The sequence below is a fragment of the Passer montanus genome, unplaced genomic scaffold (genome assembly GCF_014805655.1).
Source record: "Passer montanus isolate IOZ18808 unplaced genomic scaffold, ASM1480565v1 scaffold3, whole genome shotgun sequence".
NCBI lineage: Eukaryota > Metazoa > Chordata > Aves > Passeriformes > Passeridae > Passer > Passer montanus.
The window spans coordinates 4,297,422-4,321,354 of record NW_024367707.1 but is presented as its reverse complement, the minus strand read 5'-3'; the positions used below and the strand labels follow the sequence as shown (position 1 = coordinate 4,321,354).

The window sequence follows — 23,933 nt, the reverse complement described above, 5'->3', positions numbered from 1 at the left end:
CCCATGTTACTAGCAATGTTTGCTAATAATATGCAAGCTAAACAGACAAGCTAAGTTCCTCTCCTAAATTCAAGCTGGTTTGATAAGCAAGCAAGAGTAAAAATGTAGTTATATTTTGGTAGAACAAGAAGCAGTTACAAATCTAAATGCAAAGATGGCATTAACGGTGCAATTTGCATCACTCCAAAGCTGATGTGCAGCCATTACACTTTTAGTACAGTGTAAAATGTACAGTATATCTTTAATTCAAGAGTTTTGCAGACTCTGGGAAGTTTCACTGCTTTCTTACCACAGTGGACACCTTAACTCTGTTCTCTTACTTTATTCATCTCCTTTATGAAATTCCTATATATTGTTATAAAAGGAACACATGACATATCCTAATTTTATTCTCAGTTGCACAATGTTATTTTATATGATTTGTCAATATTTCACTCATGAAGTGTAGAAATGTAAGCCCTTCTCTGCTAAAAAATCACTCCAAAGCCTAAGTTCCAGCATTATTCATACCCTTGCAACATCATGGCAGATTTAATTTATCAGCACCACTGTCTGTTTCAAAGCTGACAGCCAGGAGTAAGAGCATTGTGAGGGGCCATCACATTTCACAAATGTTTTGGCTGGGAGAGGTAGATCAAAAGCCATTTTGGCAAGGAAAAAGAGGACCCCAAGGAACAGAAATGTAAGAAAAGTACCTTAGTTAGGAATCTATCCACCTCCTCGCTCCGGAGTAGAAGCAGTGAGGAATGAACTGAAACCCTGGCCTCAAGCAGCCAGCAGGTGTGATGGACTGGACTAGACCAAGACAACCAGGAACACACCAAGCAAGTGGGCCAGGAAGGAAAGATGAAGAGTGCTCCCTTCACTCCCGTGCAGAAGCAGCCCTTCCTGAAGACACGATGCAGTGTCATCTGAAAGTCATCTTGGAAAAGGTCTGATTTCCAGATGAAGTGTTTTTCAAAGCCCTTCAGTTGTGCAGATCAGTGTTGGATGACTGATATTGCCATTCTGTCAAAGAGAAATCATTGGGACCAGTGAAAAAACTTAAATCTTAACTACTACAGGTTTTTCTCTTCTATAAAATCTTATTTTAAATGCATTTATATATGGAAACGCTTGTGAAACAAAGTAGACGTTATAGAATTGTAATTCTGTGGTTTTTAACAGAAACACTGTAGTTCTGCCTAAGCCAAAGTTCTTCAAAGGATAAATATATTTAACTGATAGGATGAGAAATTCAGTGTGGCAAAGATCTTATTCAGCCTCAATAAAGTCTGAGCAAGAAAGAGAATGAAAGAGAGACAAATTCACATAAGCACTGGCACTGAAGATACACAGGTGGGGGGAAGGGCCAGGGAGAGATGGACATTTAATACCATAGTTTTGGCAAAGACTCATATCCTATTATTTCAGCTATCAACAGAGCATCCTCCAGAGAGTGGTGCAAAGCAGAAATTCAGGTTCCTCCCAGTCTGAGAAGCAAAGACAAACTAGTTTGCTAACACAAAGATCTGTATTTGTTGACTGGAGTTAAAGAGAAGTATTAATTTTCTTCTGTCAAAATTAAATGGATTTCTATTTGGCTTAATAAAGGTTTTCTGGTCCATAATGTTAAAAAAATAAAAAATCCAGCAGAGAATTGGTAACAAAAGCAAAATATCTCAGAGTTAGGCCCTGTGCCATACCTTGCAGCCATGACCTTCAGCTCCAGCAGGTTCTGCTTCTCCAGCTCCCTTATCTACCTTTCTATATAAGGAGTCCAGCTCACAGAAAGTGAGTTCACTGAGCACATTTTCAGATCAAAAACCTTATTAAAGGAACATAATGTGAGGAAGATAGGACCAAGTGATTGACAGTAATTGTACTGGAAATGGGAAAGGCTGCATAGCCCTTTTTGAAATGCAGATTTTGCAGGACTGGGAGAGGTTGAGATCCAATGCTGCATTGGGCCCATTAAACAGCTTTTTAGGCCAAAAGGGATATCTTTAGAGTTTCACTTCACAGACCACAACATTTCACTGTTTAATTCCTTCATTAAAGCAGTAAGAGTTCATTGTGCTGTATCATATCTAGATTTAAAAGGATTTTCAAGGAAAAGAATAATCTATGAAACTCCTAGATAAAGTTATTCCAGCAGTTATTTAGCTTTGCTGTAAAAAATCCTCTTTTTTGTCACCTGAAATAATCTGGTTTTAGAGATTGAGTAGCATCATGCTTTCATTCACCAGATTAAATTGTCATCCTGTATCAAAAAATGTCACTATGTAGCAACTCTTAAACCATGATAAAATAGCGTGCCAACCTTCTCTTTGTCAAAATGAAAAGATTGTGCTTCTTCACTCCTCACAGGCAGCATATCCAGACCTCTGACTGTGCTGGAAGGATTTCAGAGGCATTTAAAACATCAGTATCACAACTGGACTCAGACCCTAGCAGCTGTTTCACCAGGACAGAAGTGACATCATACCTTAACTCCTACAGGAATCTCTTCAGCAGATATATTCAGGTATCCCTGGTTTCCTTAGTGCCACACTGTACACGGGGTGGCTCCAGAGTTCCCTGACAGCACAATGGCTTTCTCCCACCAGTCAGAGGTGGCAGCTGTGGAAAACGAGCCTGAAACACCTGAGTGAATGCTGTCTTACAGAAGACTACTTTGTGGTGATGCCTAAGGACTTCTAGCTTTTTCATATATTTGCAACTTTCTAGATTTTTTAATATATAGTTGTATAGTCTCTAGTACTTCTTCTGCCCTTTCTCACATTTTAGAATAACACAGCCTTTCTAACACATCCTTGAAGTTCTGTTGAGTCTTATTCTCAAGAAGATAATTTCTGACAAGGACATCTTGTTTTCACCAGTTTTTGAGAGACATAAGATATGGGGCAAAGAAACCCCTGGACCCCAAGGGGCAGACACAAGGGTGGGTTACTAGGGCAACTGATCTCTCCTTGGATGCACCTGCTAGATAGAGTAATTAATTAACCTTTTTAAAATTGCAGAAATCCTATGGCTATGTGCATGCAGCTGTATTCGCGCATCTGAAAGCTTCCATTGAAGAACTGCTTTTTATCTTACCCCTCTTAATATTGTTTGGAAAGTTTTTGTCTTGATTCTAGGTAACGGTGAAGTCAGAAATACCTGAGCTAGCTTTTAAAAACTTCACTGTGACAGCACGGAGCTCTATACAGCTAAATTTATCTTGTTTCTTGGCAGTCTACAGCATAGGCATACTGGGTAAGATTCATCTGGCCAAGTGTAGACATACACATCTGAGCCAGACACCCTTGGCTCCTGCATGGACATCTTCTCTGAGAGTAGGTGTTTGAAATAGATTATATGAGTCACCCCTCAAAAGAGCCTACTTTTCTCCACAGATCACACAGGGAACCTAGAATAGCTCAGAAGTAGGCACCTCCAGGCTGTAGTAAAGTTTGCCAAATTGAATCCCACCCCCTCCAAAGAGAGAGGATAGACTTGAAAAAACACATCAGAAAATTTCAGAAGTCCTGGTTTTGCCTTTTTCTTCTTCCCCTTTCCATCAGACTTGGTATGAAAACATGGAGTGTTTGTGGGAAAATTGAAAAGAGTTTTGTCAAACTTCTTCATTCAAAATTAATCTTTCCAAACACTGTATGATACTATTCGTACTGCTTCACTTCAAACCTACGTGTATTAAGAATTTTAAATTGATTTTATTTAAAGAATCTCTAGCGGAAAGTTACACTTTTTCGTATAACTTTCCACCTTGTTTAAAACTAGCAGCCTTTTGTCAATTCAACATAGTAGTTTCTTCACTTTTTTCTGTATGATTTCATCTAGATCTGGGGAAAAGTGAATGAACACTTCAGTGTTGCATTATGACACCAATGTATATCAGACCATCAGACTTGGTATGAAAACAGAGTGTTTGTGGGAAAATTGAAAAGAGTTTTGTCAAACTTCTTCATTCAAAATTAATCTTTCCAAACACTGTATGATACTATTCGTACTGCTTCACTTCAAACCTACGTGTATTAAGAATTTTAAATTGATTTTATTTAAAGAATCTCTAGCGGAAAGTTACACTTTTTCATATAACTTTCCACCTTGTTTAAAACTAGCAGCCTTTTGTCAATTCAACATAGTAGTTTCTTCAATTTTTTGTGTATGATTTCATATAGGTCTGGGGAAAAGTGAATAAACACTTCAGTGTTGCATTATGACACTAATGTATATCAGGGTACTGCACCAATTGCAGCTTGGTTATTTTGGAGACTTTTCTGTTTCTCATTTGCCGTTTGGCAAGCAACAATAGCTGTGTGCAATGTGTTGCTTAGGAACTACATACTAGATAATGTGTGAACCCAATAATTATTACTGCAGCTGACCTTCATTTCTCTGTAGACATTAATAATTAGAGTACATACTTTCATTAGGATTTAAGGAAAAACCCAACAACTTAAAACACACAAATCCAGATAAAAAACTATTTCTTTCTACTTACAACTGTCCAGTTTCATTCTGATCAAAAATGGGAATAGTGTTTAAGTCATGCTCACAGCTTGAGATCCAAGGGGTCCATGCACCTTCTTAATTTCTTTGATTTATATTGTGAGAACAAAGTGATTGGGCTGGTTGAGCCCACAGTGCTGGAGACAAGGTATTTCAATATTTAGTTCTAGGGATTTTAAAGGAGGTCCTCTGCTACACATTGTTTCAGTAAAAATAGAATAAATTCTTTTTAGCTGAAAAATTCCTCATTTTTATTTTTCCTTCCTTTAGATAGCAAAAACTAGTATTTTATATGAAGAAAATGGTTCTTTTAACCCCTCTTCTGTGCTGTTCCCCTGAGATTCAATAGTTTAAGAGAATCAGGAAGATGTAGCCACAGAAATGACATTCATTTGCCAGTATCAATTACCCAATGAATCAGTATAAATTACTGACTTTAAAAGTTGTGCTAGGTAAATGAGCTGAAAGAAACTCACAAACACAATGATGCTGTTGTCCTCTCCTTGGTTATTCCAATACTTTCATCTTCCATGAGCAAAGTTTTCTCTTACTAGCCTATCAAGTGCATACATTTGAAAGAAGTAGTACTTTTTCCTGTACTACAGCATTACTTCTTTTTCCTTGTTTGAAGAAGACAACCATAGATGTTCCTATTTTAAATGATGACTCAAAATACAAGAAATTCTCAATATTGTCCTAAAGCAAGTTAAATTAAAGTTTTGCCTTTGAAATGGGATGGAACACTATGAGCCAAATTTTCATTTATTTTATGGTATATTTAAACTTGAAGTTTTAGGTGTTCTTTTGGTCTTTCTCAGCAGCTTTTTTAAGTTTCAGCAAGGAAAAAGGTTAGCATACAAAAGCTTAAAAGTTTAGTATTTCTGAGTACAATAAATGAAATACACCTTTTACATCATACCATAAAATTAATTATGCCAGAGAGAAAGCAAACTTGTGTTATAAAAAATCTCAAAGCTTTCTCTGTGAAAAGAATTCAGACCAACAATCAATACAGACATTTGAAAATGCATGGCTACAAAGGTTTTCTCCTCATAATTTATGATTAATTTAAATTTGAATTCCACACTGCAAGATAATGTTGAATGCCCAAAAGATAAATTATAGCAAGACAGATTTCAAATGGAAGAAACTATGAAGTATTTAAGAAACAAGATTATATAAACAGTGCCACATTATAAGCATCCAACTCGTGTGGTAGAGTCCATTTTTATTTTATAGCAACATGATGCAGGATCATTTACAGATTAAAGAGCAGTAACCCTGGTTTTAGACAGAAATCAAATAGTTCTTTGAATGAGACTTGTATCCTCATGTACTTACATAAGTTAAAAATTACATAAAGTCTTATCTAAAGGAACTATTGTTTCACTGTGAAGCATCACTTATATCTTTTACTTGCCAAGTTGTCAAACTTTTTATGAGTGATATCTGAGTTTCCTCAGTCATTCTGTGATTGGTATACAAGCATAAAGCAGTATTTAACTTTTTGAGCATGTAACTGCACTTGTTGGCTGACTTGATTATTTCTTTTGTGTATAGAACAAATTACATTGCACTAGACTTTGTTGCAGTACAAGGTTTGTGTCATCCCTTTTCATTATTTAACTTTTTTTTCAATAGACTCACACTGTAACTACATTAATTATAATGAAAATTACTAATTATAGTAGTAATACTCATTATATTGTGCATATATTAACAGCACAAGCAGCACTTGATTCCTGGTGTACAGCACACTGGAAATTCAGTTTGATTTTTGTGGCTCTTACTGCATCCCAAAACTGCTCTTGCCCCCAGACATACAAGGTCCTTGTGTTACAGCACAAGTTTGTTTCAGAATCTTGTACATTCATTTTATATACTTTGAAACTTAAGCATTTTCTCTTTACTTGCAGATTTCCTCACTCCTTGACACTGGTCAACTCTTCAAAGCACCACCTGACAAGGAGACAGCGACAGCCCTGACAGAGGCATCCTGCTGGGAACAGCAGCACTCCCTGACACACACCTGACACAAGCTTCTTCTAGCCCATCATTGAGTCATAGACCAGTAGTCATAGACCACGATTTTTTTTTAAAGTCTAATGTGATTTTACACAACAATATTCCACCTATTCTATTCATTCAACAGGCCTAGTGCCATGATTCAGGAATGAGCTTTTACAATGCACACAGAACACATTTTCCCATGGTGTGGATTCTCTTATGGATCAACATACAGAAGCCAAAAAAAAAGCCAGGATTTTATGTTTATATCTTGGGAAAATTCTGTATTTCTATCCTGGAAAATGACCAAATAATTGAATACTTGTATCTTCTGCAAAGATTTTCACCACAAAAACAAGTTTGAGAGCTTCTTCTGGTGTTGCCATATTGTTGCAAAGGTTTCATACCTTCTTGGAGATTTCTCAGGGGCAGCTCCTCGCAGCACTGACTCCTTCTCCACACAGCCAACAAACTCCATCTCACATCTCAACCAGCCAACCTGCTCTTTTACAATACCCCTCTTAATTGGATCCAGCTGTGGCCTATTAAGGGCAGGCTTGTTCTTAATGCTTGATAATTGGCACAGCTGTAACTCCTTAGGGGCCAGATTACCTTCACCACTATCCCTATTCTCCTACATTTTATCTATCCACATTCTGGTAATGCCTAATAGTCTCCAGCCCTGTGTCCTGTCACACATGCTCTCTCCCCAGGCATGTTTCTGCAGCTCAGAGTCACAAAGAGGGACAGAGAGGCTACTGAAGAACAGGAATTGCTGCAAAAATTGAAAGAAAGACAGTCCAGTAGGACAAGGCATCAAGACAAGCAGAGGAGAGCTCATGTAATGGTCTCTACTCGGCAAAAGTATTTCTTTATAGTTATAGCTTCCCCAAACTCCCAACAGCTTTCTGTGTAAGGAAAAAAAAACAAACAAAAAACAACCTTAAACCAACCAAAAAAAAAAAAAAAAACAAACAGCAAAATGTATATGTATCATCCTGAATACTCAGTTGCAGCTTTAATGGACTGAATGAATACACTAAACAATAAATCAGTGACCATAACATGAGCTTCTCATGTGCTGTCTGGTATATATGAATATATTTCCATTAAAAAATTGAGTAAGGATTCACTTCTGTCTCAATAGGGACAAGGCAAAGGAAAGGAGGAGATGATGGTTTAATGCAAGAAGCTAAGGCTGACTGTGTAGAGCAGTCCTGTTATTTACCTGGCTCTCAAGCACACTCAAAGCACAGGGCTTTTGTACACACCAGGTAAAGAGAGCTTTGCAGGGCTCTTACTGCTGTAGGACTGCCTGAGACCTTCACTTAGCTGCAGTGTTTGGCATAGCTGCTGCAGCAATCCTGCACGATGCCTGTGTGCTTCTCAAAGCCCTTTTCCAAGTCTCTGCGTGATTTAACTGAGAGCCAATATTCCATTTCCACAATATTTTAAGTTAACAGCAAAAATATTCTGGACATATCCTATTACTCTGCTTGTCTTTTCCCCCAGGGCCTTTCTGCTGCCTCTGACAGCTTTCTGATTGCAGCCTTTCCTCGCCCAGCATTGCCTGAAGTTCCATCATCCAAATTACTGTACTTTAAGTCCCCTGCAGTAACTGTGGTTATTTCCAATATCCCAACAGGAAGACCCCCATCAAGATGAGTCATTCTTATTTCCAAGGGTGTTGTGCTGAGGCTGCTCGGAGGAAGATGCAGCAGCAGCTGCTTTGTATTAGCCTAGTGGGGGGAGAAAAGCACAAGGCCCTGCTTTCAGCTAAATTTCTTTCCAACAATACAGACATTTTTTCCAAAAATGATGAAAATGACAAACACTTACTCTAACAAAAACCCTGCTGGAAGCACCAGAGTCCTGAAAACCTCTGGAATTGTGCCATGATGTGTGGAAAAGGGAACTGGCTATTTTAAACTTGCTGCCGTCTGGACAGAAAGCAAAGCTTTGCTGTGAACTGCTGGGCCTCTGAACTGTTCATTCATGCGCTGTTCTTTGGCAGCCTTCACCATTTCCACAGAATCACTGGCAGCAGCCTCACTGGAGAGCAGGTAATTCTGACCCTGCAACTTATCTACCACTATTAATCACAAACAGGTTTTTAGCTGCCTCCTAGCAGTGCTTATTCAGAGCTGGTTTAGGATGGTATAACACTGCCGTGAAATCTCACACATACAGATTCTCTGAAGATTCAGAACAATCCTTGCTTTCCACTCAAAGAGCACAAGAAAAACCTTTCAGCATGTTACTGCTGCAGCACAGATAGAGCCAGCTCACGCAGACCTTCAAACAATGGAGCTAGAATTGGGTCAAGATGTAGCAGAAGACTGAAAAATCAAAGATCAATTTCCGTCTCTAATTCTGCTATCTTTGAAAAGAATCCTTGCATATTATACACAGGTAGCACATAGTCACTGGAATATCATCTCATTTACTCTTGGGCTCCAGAGAGATAGTCAAAAATGAACAACTGTCTGTGTGTATCAGCATAAGAACCCCACATTTCCAAGATTTCGAACATCACTGGAAAATCTGTCACCATAGGCATGTATTGCTTAGGTGTGATATGATGTGGCTTTCTGGAGCCTCTGTAATTAGTCAGTGATATAGAAAATGAGGAGTCATGGTCAGTGCACAGAAAACACAAGCAAGGCCAACCAACAAGTATCTGGACTTTCAAAATGCTGCTGAAACTCTGGTATGGGCACTTCTATGAACAGCAGGGCAGCCCAAGGTCAGAGACACAGGATTTCAGAGACGTGGTGGGGAAACCTCTTGGAGCCCATCTCACTTATGTTACTTTGAAAGCTGTCATTTCAATTGCAGATGTTTGTTACATTTTTTCTTCCTAGCTGCTCCTCTTTTCCCAAGTGGAATGGAAGTGGTGCCTGACAGGCTGTTTGGAAGATCAGGGATTTCTTTGTTTTTTGCTCTTAATGTTCTTGCTGAATTTATTTATAGCTTGGCTGGTTATTAGAACTTGTTCCATATGGTAATCTGGCAATGCCAAGCAAAGGATTTAAAATTAAAAAATAGATTATTTCAGCAAGAATATATATTTTTGTGATTTGGAAATTCACTCAAAAATATTGGAACACAATTTAACCCAGCTTTTCAGGGGAGAAGTGAGGGAGGAAAGTAGCCAGAGGGTAAACAGGAGACTATATGAAAGTAGAAATTTTCTTTCATGCTGTTGGAAAGTGGCCCAAAAGCTCATTGTGTTGAAGCCTACTTCAACAAGAAAAAAGAACACAGCTTTTCTGGATTAGAAGGTTTTCCAGTCTTCTGCTTCTGTAGGAAATGCAGCTATGAACCCCTTGGAGGAAAGCAAAAGGGAAACAACCCAGGAAGCAAACAATTTGGACCCAAACTAAGACAAATTAGATACATGCCTGCATTACTAGAACAGAAATACTAATAAACTACATATTTTGGGATTTAAGCATATAGAGAAAAGGCTGTTTGGCAATGCCAAAGGGACAATAAGAAATAAGAAATTATATACATCTAGGTTACCTTGAAAATTAAGCTTTAATGTTTCAAATGGCATAGTAATACCACAATGCAGGCTTTGGACCCCTGCTTCAAGGGTCTCTGGATTAGAGTTGACCAAAATCTCAGATACAGATTTCATGAGGGCATTTGGACTAGAAAAGAGAATTTTCTGCTTTGTAACTGGTTACAATAGAGCTTTGGTTTGCAGCCTACCTTCAGCATATATTTATTAAAAAAGGAAATACACAAGCAAAACATAACAAAACAGAACACATTTCCAAGTCCCACATGCTTTTCAACAAGTATGTCACAATTTCCCCACTGTATTCAGACAAGAATGGCAGAAGCACTGGAAAAATATATTGCACAGACAGCATCAGTAAACAAAAAAATTGCATTTTTATAACTAATAAAGTAAAAAGTTTGAACTTACAGAAAAAGTACTTGTCCCATAGACAAATTATTAAAAGTGAAGACAACATTCTCTATTCCTCCAATTACAACAGTGGAGACCTATATGTAGAAGAGAAAAGACTGATCAGTACAATCTTTGCCAAATTCTGACCAAAACTTCACAGAATTCAATATTATCACTAGCAGTAAGGTCAATGTGACATTCAAGCAAGACTGATTGCAGCCATTAGAGAGCCATTTGCTTTTTTGATGTCATAGTCTTTTGTAAACCCAAGTAAAAATACACAGAAATCAGGTGTGCTGCTGATTTTGTTTCTATCTTGGCCACTGTGCAAAATACAGTAGCCAGGAGCATCAGTCAAAAAATACAGGTATTACTGATAAGTAAATCAAACTTTGGGTTTCATTTTCTCACCTTGCATTAAAGGAACAAAGGAGTTTGTCACAAAACAAGTCCTAAGAGGAGTGCTGACGCATACTGCTCTGTTTCAAGACTTCTCAAAGACATTCAGTTATTGAGTTAGATGGAGTTTTGAACAAAGGCCAAGATTTGTGGTCTTTTACAGAAGTCTGTGAGAGCTGGCTGGCTTATGGGGTTCAGGAAGAAAACAAAACTGTTCCAGGGAAGGGGGCCTGACACACAGAGATGGGACATCATCTGGCTTGGCTATTGTGTTACAGTTACCAACAAGACCCAGCCAAGGGTTCCCAGGCTCATCAGAGAGGTGGGGATCTGTCCCAGTCCCTGGGGATTCCCTCTGAGCCAAGCAGCAAGGGAGTGCTGGTGTTCCCTGCCCAGTACACAGAGGAAGTGGCACAACACACTGAGGGACAGCATTATGGTGGGAGAAACCATCCCATCCCTGTCTGCACCTACACAATGACAGGGCCCTGAGGCACATATCCCCAACAGCCTGTCCAGCAGGAACACATCCATCACCCTCCAGTGAACTGGAGAGATGAGTGAGTGCAAGGGGGACAGAAACATTACACTATTCTTGGATGACAAGAAACCCTGCTGCACAATCTCAAGTGGTGGCTTAAAGCAGCTCGATGAACCTGAAGAGAAAGCAGACAATACATCATAAAATCACACTGGACATTAGCAGTGCTCAGGCAGATTTTGTACTCAATATATGAGGGGAGAAGAAGTCCTCTGCTCTTCCCCTACTCCAGCAAAATCCATGAGATTTTCATGCCATAGTAAATTGTTTGGTGGTTTGCTCTTCAACACCTCTCAACTGTCGCTAAGGTTACACTAATTAAAAGGAAAAGCCCTTGCTTGTATGAAAATGTATCTTTATATTTACAACTGTTTGCACTTTAAGACTGCCTGGCAAACCAAGGCACAAGGGGTTAACAACTACAGGTTTGTTTCGTGCAATAATTGAAGGTAAATGATCCTTTTCTGTTCCAGTCTTTCATGTTAAGGCCAAACTAGGAAGTGTTCTAGGTAGGTGGGACAACAAACTTCAAGGCAAGATTCTTCTTTGCCCTAATCAATCGGAAGGTGAGGGTTAAAGGCTACTGCAACATAGAAGGGGTATCCAACTAAATTTTAATATTTCTTTTTTTCTCCACATGAAAATTCTTCCTGAAATATACTTTCACACACATCTTTTATAAAAGTGTAAAGGTAAAAGATATATTAAAGTCATAACGGAGTAATAGCACATCTGTGAAAATTCAATTTCTGTGTAAGTATATGCTGCATTTTCTAGTTTCTTTTCTGATCCTGCAGAAGTCAGTATCTAGTGTGTGCCATCTCATGTATGCACCAGTTTTTCATTTGCCACATCCTTTTACAGTGAATGCAGTATTAATAGTGTTCTTATCCCTTCCAATAGAGCGCATTGCAGCAGTAAAAACACTTCAGGCAAAATAGGATTATCATAGCTTACATCCACAGCACAGGACATGTAAGGTCAAAAGTTTTCCTTGATTATGAATATCCCAGTTGAGATACCACCCACTCATTTTTTGAGACTACTTAGCATTCTCTCTGCTATTACACTGACAGCAAAAACTTTATGGACTGCAGTTATGGCCATGAGCGCTCTGTATTTCCTAAAATAAGATCCCAAGAACATTTAGTCTAACAAAAAATTAATGACAAGCTTGAGTCAATGAGAGTGTGGTTAGTGGGTGTACTGGCATTATAAGAAACTCAGAAGAACCAGCAGAGAGATTGCCAAGATCTCCTTAAATGTGCTCACCTCTCCCCAGAAGGAAACCACTTCTCCCTTCCTCACCCAGTCCCCTGTATCATTCACACTACCCAGACCCCAAAAAGATACACTTTGGTGTCAGGACCACCCCTCCAACTAACCATTCCTTGACACAATTCACAAATAAGCAGTTTCCCCACAGAGAGAGGTGCCATGGTGCTTAGCCATGCCTTGCTGCAGATGGATTTACATTATTTCCACTTCACACCACTGAAGAGGGAGGTCTCCTGCCAGCAGCAGACACAGTGCCAGGGTCAGATCTATAGTGTGGATTGTGGAGCCTGCTCAAGTGCCTGCAGGATTCCCCCAAGTACAGAGCACAGAGCTTTTTTCCCACCAGCTGACAAAGGATGATAAAGTGGGAATGAGAGCGGCTCCATCCTGTTTCACTGCACATAGCCTGTCAAAGCCATGAGCAAGTAGTCTGAGGGACAGCAGTGCCTTCCTTCCTGACACAGAAAAACCAGCAGGACTTTCAACTTCATGGAGGATCACTGAAGAGAAAGGCTCAGGTATAATTCAGTCCATGAATTTAAACAGTATTTAGAATGAGAGGTGCAGGACACAAAGCAATCACTGCCCCTAGTTGTGTGCTGTCTAGGGAAAAGGGCCAAGAGGAAAAAGTTTTATCACCCCATGACTTAATCTGAGCCAGGGGAAATACAGGGACATTTCTGACATGGATCATTACCAGTGAAACTGCATAGCTCCTACTACAGCATGTTCATATCACATCCCTGAGAGACATAACTCTGCCTCTCAATGGCCTGCATATGAATGAATTACAGGAAAAAATATATGCTGCTCAGTCTTGTTCTACTCCACATGTACTAAATCCTTGCTGCCTGACCTGGAAGGAGAAATGAAGTTTAGCATTGAAGTTTCCTCTCTGGGAAAAACCTTGGCAGTGGTTTTTCCCATCATCCAGCATTCCATGAAGTCCAGAGGAAACCATTTTAAAAATACCAGCAGAAAACATCTAAAATCCAGTTACAACCTACTTCCTACTGCTTTCATCATGTCTTCTCTGCCCTGGAACAGTTTAGCCTTCCTACACTGCAGAAAATGGGTGGTGAGGGGAGAGGATATGAAGCAGTAAATGAGTGGACAAGATGGACACATCAACCACTCAAAGCTTCCAGATGCTAACACAGGAAAAGAAAAACAGAAAGCTATCAAGGTAGTATCAGCAGGTAATCCTGATGACAGAGAGTTACACATTAATCCAATTCCTTCCAAGAAAAGAAATAAAGGTTCCAGGAGTAGGAATTCCCTGCTGCAGGACTTCAGAAAAACCTCAGAGAGTATTTCTTTATTCATGGCAGGGTTTAAAAGACAGTGCCTATTGGCTCTGGCACAGCTAGTGTATGTCACACACACAAGCACAGGCAGCAGACTCAGCCCTTCTGTGCTGTAGCATCAAAACAATGTTTGCATAAGCCTAGAAAACCCACGGCTCCTGTCCCACAGGGGACACTCAGACAAACCATAAAAGTGTGTCTGAACGTATTTCTGGCTTGCCACATTTTGTGCTGCTCAGCATCTTGAGTCTACCTCAGATCTGTGAGTCCATACACACATTCTCTGGAGGCCTGCAAAGCACTCTCTGAGCAAGCATTAAAACACATGGTTTTAATCTTCTGAAATGATTACAACTTAAAACAAATTAAAAGGGACCAACTGTCTGGATAGCCTGAAACCCATGCATGCAAAGGTTCCAGCAACAGAAGGCAGATCTGTGAGTCCATACACACATTCTCTGGAGGCCTGCAAAGCACTCTCTGAGCAAGCATTAAAACACATGGTTTTAATCTTCTGAAATGATTACAACTTAAAACGTTGGAGCAAAACAAATGAAAAGGGACCAAACTGTCTGGATAGCCTGAAACCTATGCATGCAAAGGTTCCAGCAACAGAAAGGGCTCTTCAGTGCAAAGTTAAATTCAGCCCCCACCTCATCTTTAACTTCATTCAAAACCTTTACTGCTTGATGTTTAGTAAAGTTTCAAAATCTGCTCTGTATGTGAGCCACAGTGGCTGTTCAGACACACATATGTGTGAGGGACAACACAGTGCAGCATGGGAGACTGCAACCACAGGGAATATGAGTAACATGCACAGGCATTGCAGAGCTGTGTCATGAATCAGTTCAGCAGAGACTGAACTTGCAGCTCTCAGTAATACCTAATGAGCTGCTGTTTTCCCCAGTGAGCACCATTTGGAGAAGTCTGGAGGCAACCACTGTCTTCAAGAAGGAAAAGTTCCATATCATGTCTTGTCTCCAGTGAAAACACCATTATAGCATCATTAGCCTGGAAGGATTTGAAAATAATTCCCATAGTATGAAATGTTTTAGGTTTATAAGATAGGCATGACCATTGACAAACTGCTTACCTATTGACAAATTGATTTCTCAAGTATTTCTCCTAGAAGATGGTTCCTAGAAGACGCCCAAGCACTTTGGCACCAGTCACAGCTGTGCTGGACACCATGCTAAGAAGTAAAGAAAATATATGGTCATGGTGCAATTTTTGGTAACCCTAGAGAGACCACATGAATGACAGATAGCTTGCAACCACTGCCTGTGACACCAATCAATACCAACAGCCCAGACAGGTAACAGATAATGCTTTGTAGGTGTCTTGAGGCAGCTCTCCATTTTCCATTCATCAAGGCTCAATCCAGAACTCTCCCAGCACTGTTGTCACACTTTCTCCCTCAGCACAGATGAGGCTGCTACTCCCCTGATGAGTCTCTACTAATGTTCTTTACCAAAATATAGACTAACTCACTGCCATCACCCCCACTTAACCACTGTCACTGGGAAAGAACTGCAAGTAGAGACAGTTGCTTTACCACATAAAAGAAGAAAGAGGTGCAGGAATTATCAACTATTTAAAGATTAACTGCATATCTCTCAGGCTGGGAGAACCAGGAGATGAGGCACTTGCCATAACAGCATCAGCAGAGTCACCAGAAAGGAAAGTTGAGTTTGATGCCAAGCCCTATGTGCATGATCCTTTGCTGCAGATGATCCCACAGGACCCCCACTATTCCCTACAATGCCTTGGGGCATTCTTGTACTCCGCTCTGCAACAGAAAGTGGCAGCTGCTCCTCCCCAGGACAGCCTGGTCTTGAATCCTCTTAGCTGCAACTTCATGTTCTTACAATCAGGCACTGTGTCAAAACAATGTCTTTTGGTTTATTTTGTTTTATTTATAAAAGATGAACACCTCATGGGAAGGACAGGCTGAAAAAACACAAATCTACAGCCTTTCTCCGTTTATTATGAACTGTGAAAAGCAAATAATTTTTTTGGCTGGGAAAAGTAAATGTTCCAGCAGTCACATATGATCTCATTCTGGTACTGTGTTCATATGCTAGTTGAATCTCACAATGCAGTTTCAGACACCTGCATGCTGTGTGCATCTGTATTTCTCTCCCATATTTATGCAAAACATATTGAAGATAGGTACAATGCTGTCAGAAGAGAGAGCAGAAACCGCTGTTACAAACACATCAGTAGTCATGGAATTTCAGAGCCTAAAGAGAGAGTTGATCATTTCAATAACACAAACTACCACATTCCCCAGTGGCAATATATTTCTAGCATCACTAGGAACTACATGTTCTTCCCACAGCTATTTCCTTCTGCATCTGTAACACCTTGTTTTCTGTAGCCATTTCATTGTGAATGGAGAGAAGTCAGGTAACAGCTGTAGATGGAGAAGGAAACAATCCATGAAAACCTTGTGTCACTCTGATCTTGTTGTTACAATTTCAGGAATGGAAGTGCCCAGTTTGTTTGTTTTATAACGTGCAGAAAGAGACTAAAACTAGGAGCTACATCCTGCTAGATTTTCTACAACATCCCAAGAACAGAAAAAATTAATAACACAAAGAAATACATGGAATATCTTCTTCATTACAGACAGGAAGTCTGTGAGGACTATCAGCTTGTCAGTAATCAATAACCTAAAGAACTGGCTGACTAAGACACTTATTTGAAAAATTCACGGAAGTGCCAGGGTTTGTTAGAGAGCATTGCAGTGGAGAGTTTGATCAGCTCCAGAGCTAGGCGAAAATGCCACCCATGTTTGTATAAATGTATGACCAGAAAGCCCACTCAAGATGCTGTAATATCTGGTGCATAGCCTTTCTGATACTGTACTCTAGGTATCTGATAGTAACATTGTTTCAAAGCGATTACCAGGAAATATCCATAGAGCTCAAGAGGGAAAATTTCTATTGTGTGTCTTCAGACAACAGTTACAACAACCTGAGGCAAATATAAGTGCCTTTGTTTCTCTCCCTTTACAAGACTACCCTCCATAGAACTCCATCTTTTCCCTCATCATTTTCCAGTGCAAGATGCACCTAAAGCCCCTTTTGTTTGTTCCAATACTTGCAGAAACATCTTTCTTTTGATCTTAGGGCTGCCTCTCTTTGTGAACTGTTCTAACTGAACATCCCATTAACCTGGTCCATTAGTCCTTCTTGAAGCACATCCCCCTGCACTCACAACTTTGTCATAGCTGCACAGAGCCTACAGCCTCAGCTCGGCAGCTGAGGGACTCTGGCTGACCTTCTCACCATAACCATGTGTTGAAACACCACTAAATTGTTCACACCATCCGTAATACACAAGGTATTACGAGGTTCTCAGCATAATTTCTCAGTGTGACTTCTCACAGTAACACCCAGTCTCTTGAAGATCACTACTACTGCACTATTTACTTTCTGGATAGGAAATAAAACTTGAATCACAAGGAGAAGAATTTAACTAAACATGAGAAAATTATTTTTCTTAAAGCAACACCAATTGTGTGAGGTTTTTTGCATGCATACAGTCTAATACACACACACAGTTTGAAGCCGTAGTAAGTTAAAGAAAAAATATATCACTGCTGTATAAATTGCAGTCCTGAAAAATGCAGAGTCCTACTGGGGTTTTCTCTTCTTTTTTCAGTCATAGGTCCCATACTACCAATTTTGTCCCTACTTCCAGTTGCTATAGATGATGGGTGATTAAGATTTAATTCACAACCATTTATGCTAGCATGTCTTGAGACAAATCTGTAAAGGTAAATTGCATGCATTCATTTAAGTCTCAGACATCAAAGAAACTAAGCTGAACCTTAAGCAGATTGCTTTTCAAAAACTAATTTTAAAGCCAGTCTAGTTTTTTTGATCATTCTGAGCTGGAGGTAACTCAAATCATTTTCTCTCCATCTAACCTTCAGCATTGCTCACTGTTCTTCCCATGTGCTGAATGAGAAAAGAGATCAGCAGATCAATTACTTAAAGCCTGTTGTAAAATGGCTGCATGCATTTTACAAGATTCATATTTGCTGTGGAGGATGATCAGTACAGATACTTATCATGTAGTGAGGAGATAGCAGAAAGATTAATTCTTGGAATTAATTCAGCCTGACAAATAAGGTACTATGCAGATACTGTCCATGTATCAAACCACATCCTACCCAGTAAGATGGACAAGGCTGTTCACACCAGCAGCAATACCTAGGCCTGACCTGGCTGCAAGAGTGAAGGCACTGCATCCAAATAATGCTGTAATTCTTGTTGTCAGTCCCACCTTTTTTCAAAGAGAGAAGCAAAGTACAGTTCAAAGACCATCTGAGGTTTGAAAAGGGTTTTCACCCCTTCCAGCAAAATTGTTGCCAGTTTCGCTTCGTCAAGGTCTCTCATCAAAATGCGCTCTTCTGAACTGATATAGTTCCTGTGCTAGCCATAAAAAAGGAAAGTTTGAGAATCCTTTTAAATTCACAAATGCCACAATACAAAAGTCACTGAAACCATTTTTAAAGCCCTTTTCTTTTTCTTTTTTTTTTAATTTAGGATGTCTTTGCTGTCCCAACAGACAGGTAGTTAAAAGGAAGCCCTGTTTAAAAAGTTAAAGGAAAACACTGTTTAAAAAGAAAAAGGGGGGTATGTGGAAATGACACAACAAAGTGACTACAAATGGGGCACTGCTGTAGAACTCCATTTTTGAGAAACAGGAGCAAGGGAATAAATCAAATAACTCAGACTGTCCAAGGCAATATGATGGAGCGTGGAATTTTTGGCACATAACAGTCTCATGATTAATGAAAACACAAATAAAAATCAATGGCTGAGTTGTTCAAAGAACAAATTTTCCCTAGCAGTAAAAAGACTTGAATACTGGCTGCCAGCCTAATTTCATTAGGAAATGCATTCCAATTAATGGAAGCTCTGCAAACAAGAGATAATTACTAAGGCGAGACAGAGGAAAGGCCTTATAGCCTTTCAGCTTCTCTTCTTCGGCTGCAGCTTGCCCTTTTCTCTATCCAATTCATTTAAGATGGGGTTCATTGGAATTCTGAAAGTGTCTTTTCCAACCTCCTCGCCACTCCTGCTGCACAGGAGTCTCCTTGCCTGCTTCTGTCATTGTCCTCATCCTCCACACACACTATGTACTGTAAAGTTTCCCATGCTGGGGAGGGATGTGTTTGTTCTCACATCTCAGTGTCTGAATGCCAGTTGTGCCATTATTTCTGTGCTACTTGTTCATATTCATTTTGATGCTACGTTTCCTGTGCCAAATTAAATACTGGCACAGACAGGTGCCTGAAATCAAAGTTGTGCCTGCTTATACTCTGGTGAATTTAGTCTTTTCACTTCCATGATTTCATTTCCCAGGAAAACAGCAATTATGTAACCTTGGTAAAACAAACACCAACAATATTAAGCTCACAACTGCACTCCTTTCACCCCAAGGGCTTCTTTCAATGGGAGGATGGAAAGTTTCTTAAAACCAAACAAGCAACCCAGACCTTTTGTTTTAACAGACGTGCTTCCCTATTCTACTGCACGTAGGCAGACACTTGAGGTACTTTGGCTCCCTCACGTCATCCCCTGAATGCTGGGCTCTTACCAAGTGTCTCAGCCACAGCTCTCTCACAATCAGTATTGGCCTTGACCCAGAGGATATTGGACAGCCCATCATGAAGGTGTGCAAAGTAGTGCCTACTGCAGAGTTCAGCAGTGAAGAGGAACCATACTTGAAGTCCCTCCATTGCACACCAGAAGATGCTGCTGCCAGGGACAAGGGTGCTTGGCAGGAGCTGCATCCCACTTGGGTTTTTCACCCGCGGCTCTGCAGAAAACGTTCAGTTACATCCATCTATACAGTGAGTATTGCCTAAGTGGCTGCAAGTGGCTGCAACTCCATTCCCTTGCTCTCTCTTTGATGCCCAGCACAAACTGAGTGTCCATGGACCCAGGGACTACTATGTTAGCTCACATGGGCCAGCATGGCACCCCAGGGCTCAGCACTGAGTCCTGTGCACTGAGGGTGCTGCCATTCTCTCAGCTGCTGCCAGCTACCCTGGGTATGGAAACACGTGGGTCAAGGCTACAAAAACCAAACATGAGCATAGAGGCAGCCCTACTGCTCTTGGGAGACCTAAATTTCAGTGGGACATCCACTTCATCATCTGTTTACATTTAACCTACTTATTTGAAAACTCAAGTGTCTATCCACAGCCACCACATGGCATTACATATTTCCAGTATCTTCCCTAACAGGCAAAATAAAGGGTACACGCAGAAAAAGCACTGGCTTTCACAGAATCATAAATTTTTTATGGTTGGGAAAGACCATCAATCTAGCACCACCACCATCTTCACCATTAAACCATGTCCTCATGTGACATAGCCTCATGTTATGTGAACACTTCCAGGGATGGTGACTCACCCACCTCTCTGGGCTGCCTTTTCCAGTATTTCCAAGCCTGTCTCTGAAAAAGCTTTTCCCAGTATCTAAGCTAAACCACTCCTGGTGCAACTTAAACCCACTTTGTCTCATCCTGTCACTTGTTACTAGAAGAGACCAAGCCCCACCTGCCTACACCTTCCTTCTGAGAGCAATAAGGTCCCCCCTGAGCTTCCTTTTCTCCAGGCCAAACAACCCCAGCTGCCCCTGCAGCTCCTCATAGGACTTGCACTCCTGCCCTTTCACCAGCTTTGTTGCCCTTCTCTGGACTCACTCCAGGTTTTGTGGCAAGGGATACAGACCTAATTCAGCAATTCCAATCATGTGAGTCACTAATTTAAAAAAAAAAAAAAAAGAAAATAAGAACAAATTAAAACAAAACAAAAATCAGACAAAATATCACAGACAGCAGTAGCACTATGCTAACTGTTGTGATGCCATACAATGCCAGTTTCCAGAGGCTGACCAGCTCTCTACATACATCTTAGACACAGCTCTGCGGTTCTGAAGTGTTGGGTCAGACATGTAATACACCTTTCTCTCCCACTGTGGCGATACGAGATCATAACTTTAAAGGTCTTCCCTGGCATGGCTGCCAGGCTGTTTGTCTGAGCTGCAGTGGTATTTTTGGAGACAAAGACTTGGACACGGTGCAGGACAGGTGGCCTGGCAGCAGTGGTAGGAAGCTATCAAACCGCGCAGCGTACATTTCAAAACACAAACCAGAGGGAGAGGAGATAAATCATTTACTGTATTTAACTTAGCATATTGCTACTTTTTGTGACTCATATAGTCTTGCGGAAGACTCCCCAGACAGGTTAAGCCAAGTTTGAAAGAAAGAGGATGTAAAGCTTACAGACTGCCAGGCATTTGTGAAGTTAGTAGGCATAAATGCATGGAGGCAGCAGTGAAAACAACAAAATTGAAAATGGGAAGGCATCTGTATCAGACCATCTTCCTTCCCTCTCCCTGGGTTTCTATGCTTCATTGGTCAAAAATAAACCTAAACCATCCTCTGAAGGCCAGTGCAAAGAGGCATCAGTCTGAAAAAAGCATCAGTACCTTGCACTCCACCTGAAGAGTCTGTCCGCAGCACTGCTGCTGGTTGTACCAGGCCAAGCAAACCCCCACCTCCAGGGCTGGACACCTGCCATTGTGTCACCAGGTCACTTGGCCAGAGCTGGTGTGCACCCACAGCACAGTCAAGCTACAGGTGGCCCTGACCTGCAGCTGAGGCACACACAGGAACCACATCCACAGCAGGACCAAGAGTGCAGCAAAGCTGGGGCTCAGTGGAAAATGCCTCACACAGCCCCTCTTGCGCTGTGCCCAAGACTTGTGCATCCCACTCCTGGTTACCCTCTCACTGAAGGTCTTCTCAGCAGCAAGCAACAAACAGCAAAAAAACTTCTGACTGAACTGAAAAGGCATCCTTCTCTTTCTGGAGTCCTTAGAGCCTCCTCCTCCTCTAGCATGTTGCTATAGATGTACTTGTGGTTTACAGAGGGGGCTGTCAGGCACACTTGACTGGACTACACATGATGTGAGATTTGCAAACCCAGGCACAGCGCACTTTTTTCCTCTCAGCCCTTTTCAAATCAAAAAATTGCAAACTGGGGGCCTCCTTGGGAAGACTGCATTACACAGCAATTCTTCTGAAGGTAGTTAGTTTTAATCCAGTTACCAAGAGCTACACTAATTCTGTGGTCTTCATTTTAAGCTGAATTCCTTAAAAACCAGGATCTTCTGCACACTGGAACTTTTGTCCTCATGCTTTTAAATGTGCAGGCTGTTCTCAGCTAAATACAACAAAGGAAAGGCATCACCAACCTACTCAAATCCAACAAGATTCATGGCAGATGTGGCCAGACAAGGGAAGCCCAAACTGGAGTCCCTGCACAAGAAAAAATAATCCCATTAAAACAACCACAATGTCAAATACTAGAGTGCTCACGGGGCGGAGAGATTTTATTGCAGCTCAGCAGTGCATGAAGCTTCAAGCAGACCTCATTGGTAGTTAGTCACAGAGTAATGCAAATACAAGACACAACACTATGAAAACAATCTTGTGCAGAGCTGCCCCCATCTCACAGAGCAATTTATGAAAAAATTAGGATGTCACACAATGCTGCATGCCCTACAGCATGTGAAATTATCTTTACCAGACAAACTTATAAGAAAAGTCATCAGCTATGCTTGGCTAGACATTTTCCCCACATCCTTCAATAATTTATATTGCATTCATAAATTTACCGACTGTGCTGTCTCTCTCTCTCTCTCTCTCCCTGACCCATCTCAGCCTGGCCCAGAATGGACACCAGAACAACCTGCTATCATTTCCAGGGTCATCACAACAAGTGTGCCCCCGCAATCCTTCATTCTTTTATTGCAAATGCACACTGTTTCCATGCCTGGTTCTTTCTTCCATCTGAGTCAGGAGAATGAATCATCAAAAATGCTATTGTCAAATGCTTTCTATGAATTATGTTCTGCACTGCAGTGGCTTGCTCTGCTCAGGGTTCTCTAGTTTATTGGTATTTCTCTGTGGGATTGCTTTTTGAAATTGCTGAACCAAAGTCTGATTATCCCCAAAAGGGGGCAGGCCATTTTAAGCCATTTTAACGGGCATGAAATTGAAAGCAAAAGCCAGTTTGTTATACGATTGATGTCAAAAAGTAACATCATCATAGGTGTCCAGAAAATACTATTTTAAAAAATGGAAGATGCATTATATATAGATATTATATAAATCAGCAGCATCTGATTAACAGGATACCAGTAAGCTCCAGGAGCACATATACCAACACCTACTGCTGTATTTCTCAGTCTCACTTTGTTTCAAGGGCATTTGCTCACATCAGGTATCTGGGACACAGAACAAAAGGAAGTGTTGCTGATCTTTGGTGTACGAGTTTATCCTATTCATATTCTTTATCAAGTACAGACAATTAAGAATTCTGTGTGGGTTTTGATCTCTCTGACCTGACTGGAGTATGAACTGAAGGTGCTGAATGACCCAAGTGAACCAAAATCTGTGCCTCCTATAAGCCACACATACACCAAAATTAGGCATCCTTGCTCATTATTTTGATGTTGAACAACTAATATAAAAGACAAAACTATTGTAAAAAAAAAGCAGGGTGTAGAAATCAAAACTAGACGGTTTCAGTCTAGATATAAGGCATATGGTTTGAACAATGAGGGCTTATGAAATGAGAAGTCCCATACAGCAGAAGCCAAACATCTGTGTATTAATTCTTCTTTGAAGCTACTATCTCTTTCTCAAGACTTTAAATTTTTAAGATTTTTTTTAAGGTTGCATGCCTGTGACAGGCAATTCACGTCACAAATAGAAAGTTATTTCAGTTATTTTCAATTTCATTGCTTTTTCACTCGAATAAGTAGTCCTCCAAAATTGCTCTGCAAAAGCTTGTATTAGATCCTCCATCATTTGCCCCTGGCAGATCAAAGCTAGATGACTTTCTAGCAATAGAGAGTCAGATGCAAGAATCCCTGGATCTCTTTC

At 40.5% G+C, this 23,933-nt stretch overlaps 1 long non-coding RNA gene across 4 annotated transcripts in view; it reads right to left on the bottom strand.

Annotated features, from left to right (window-relative positions):
* Window positions 1-23,933, bottom strand: part of LOC120504751 — a 222,994-nt gene that overhangs the window by 186,039 nt on the left and 13,022 nt on the right. For all 4 annotated transcript variants that reach the window (XR_005628108.1, XR_005628107.1, XR_005628110.1 and 1 more), the window contains exons 2-3: window positions 10,442-10,521; window positions 696-1,008 (exon numbers count right to left, since the gene is read on the bottom strand). This is a non-coding gene — a long non-coding RNA (uncharacterized LOC120504751). The remainder of the gene's footprint in view (window positions 1-695; window positions 1,009-10,441; window positions 10,522-23,933) is intronic.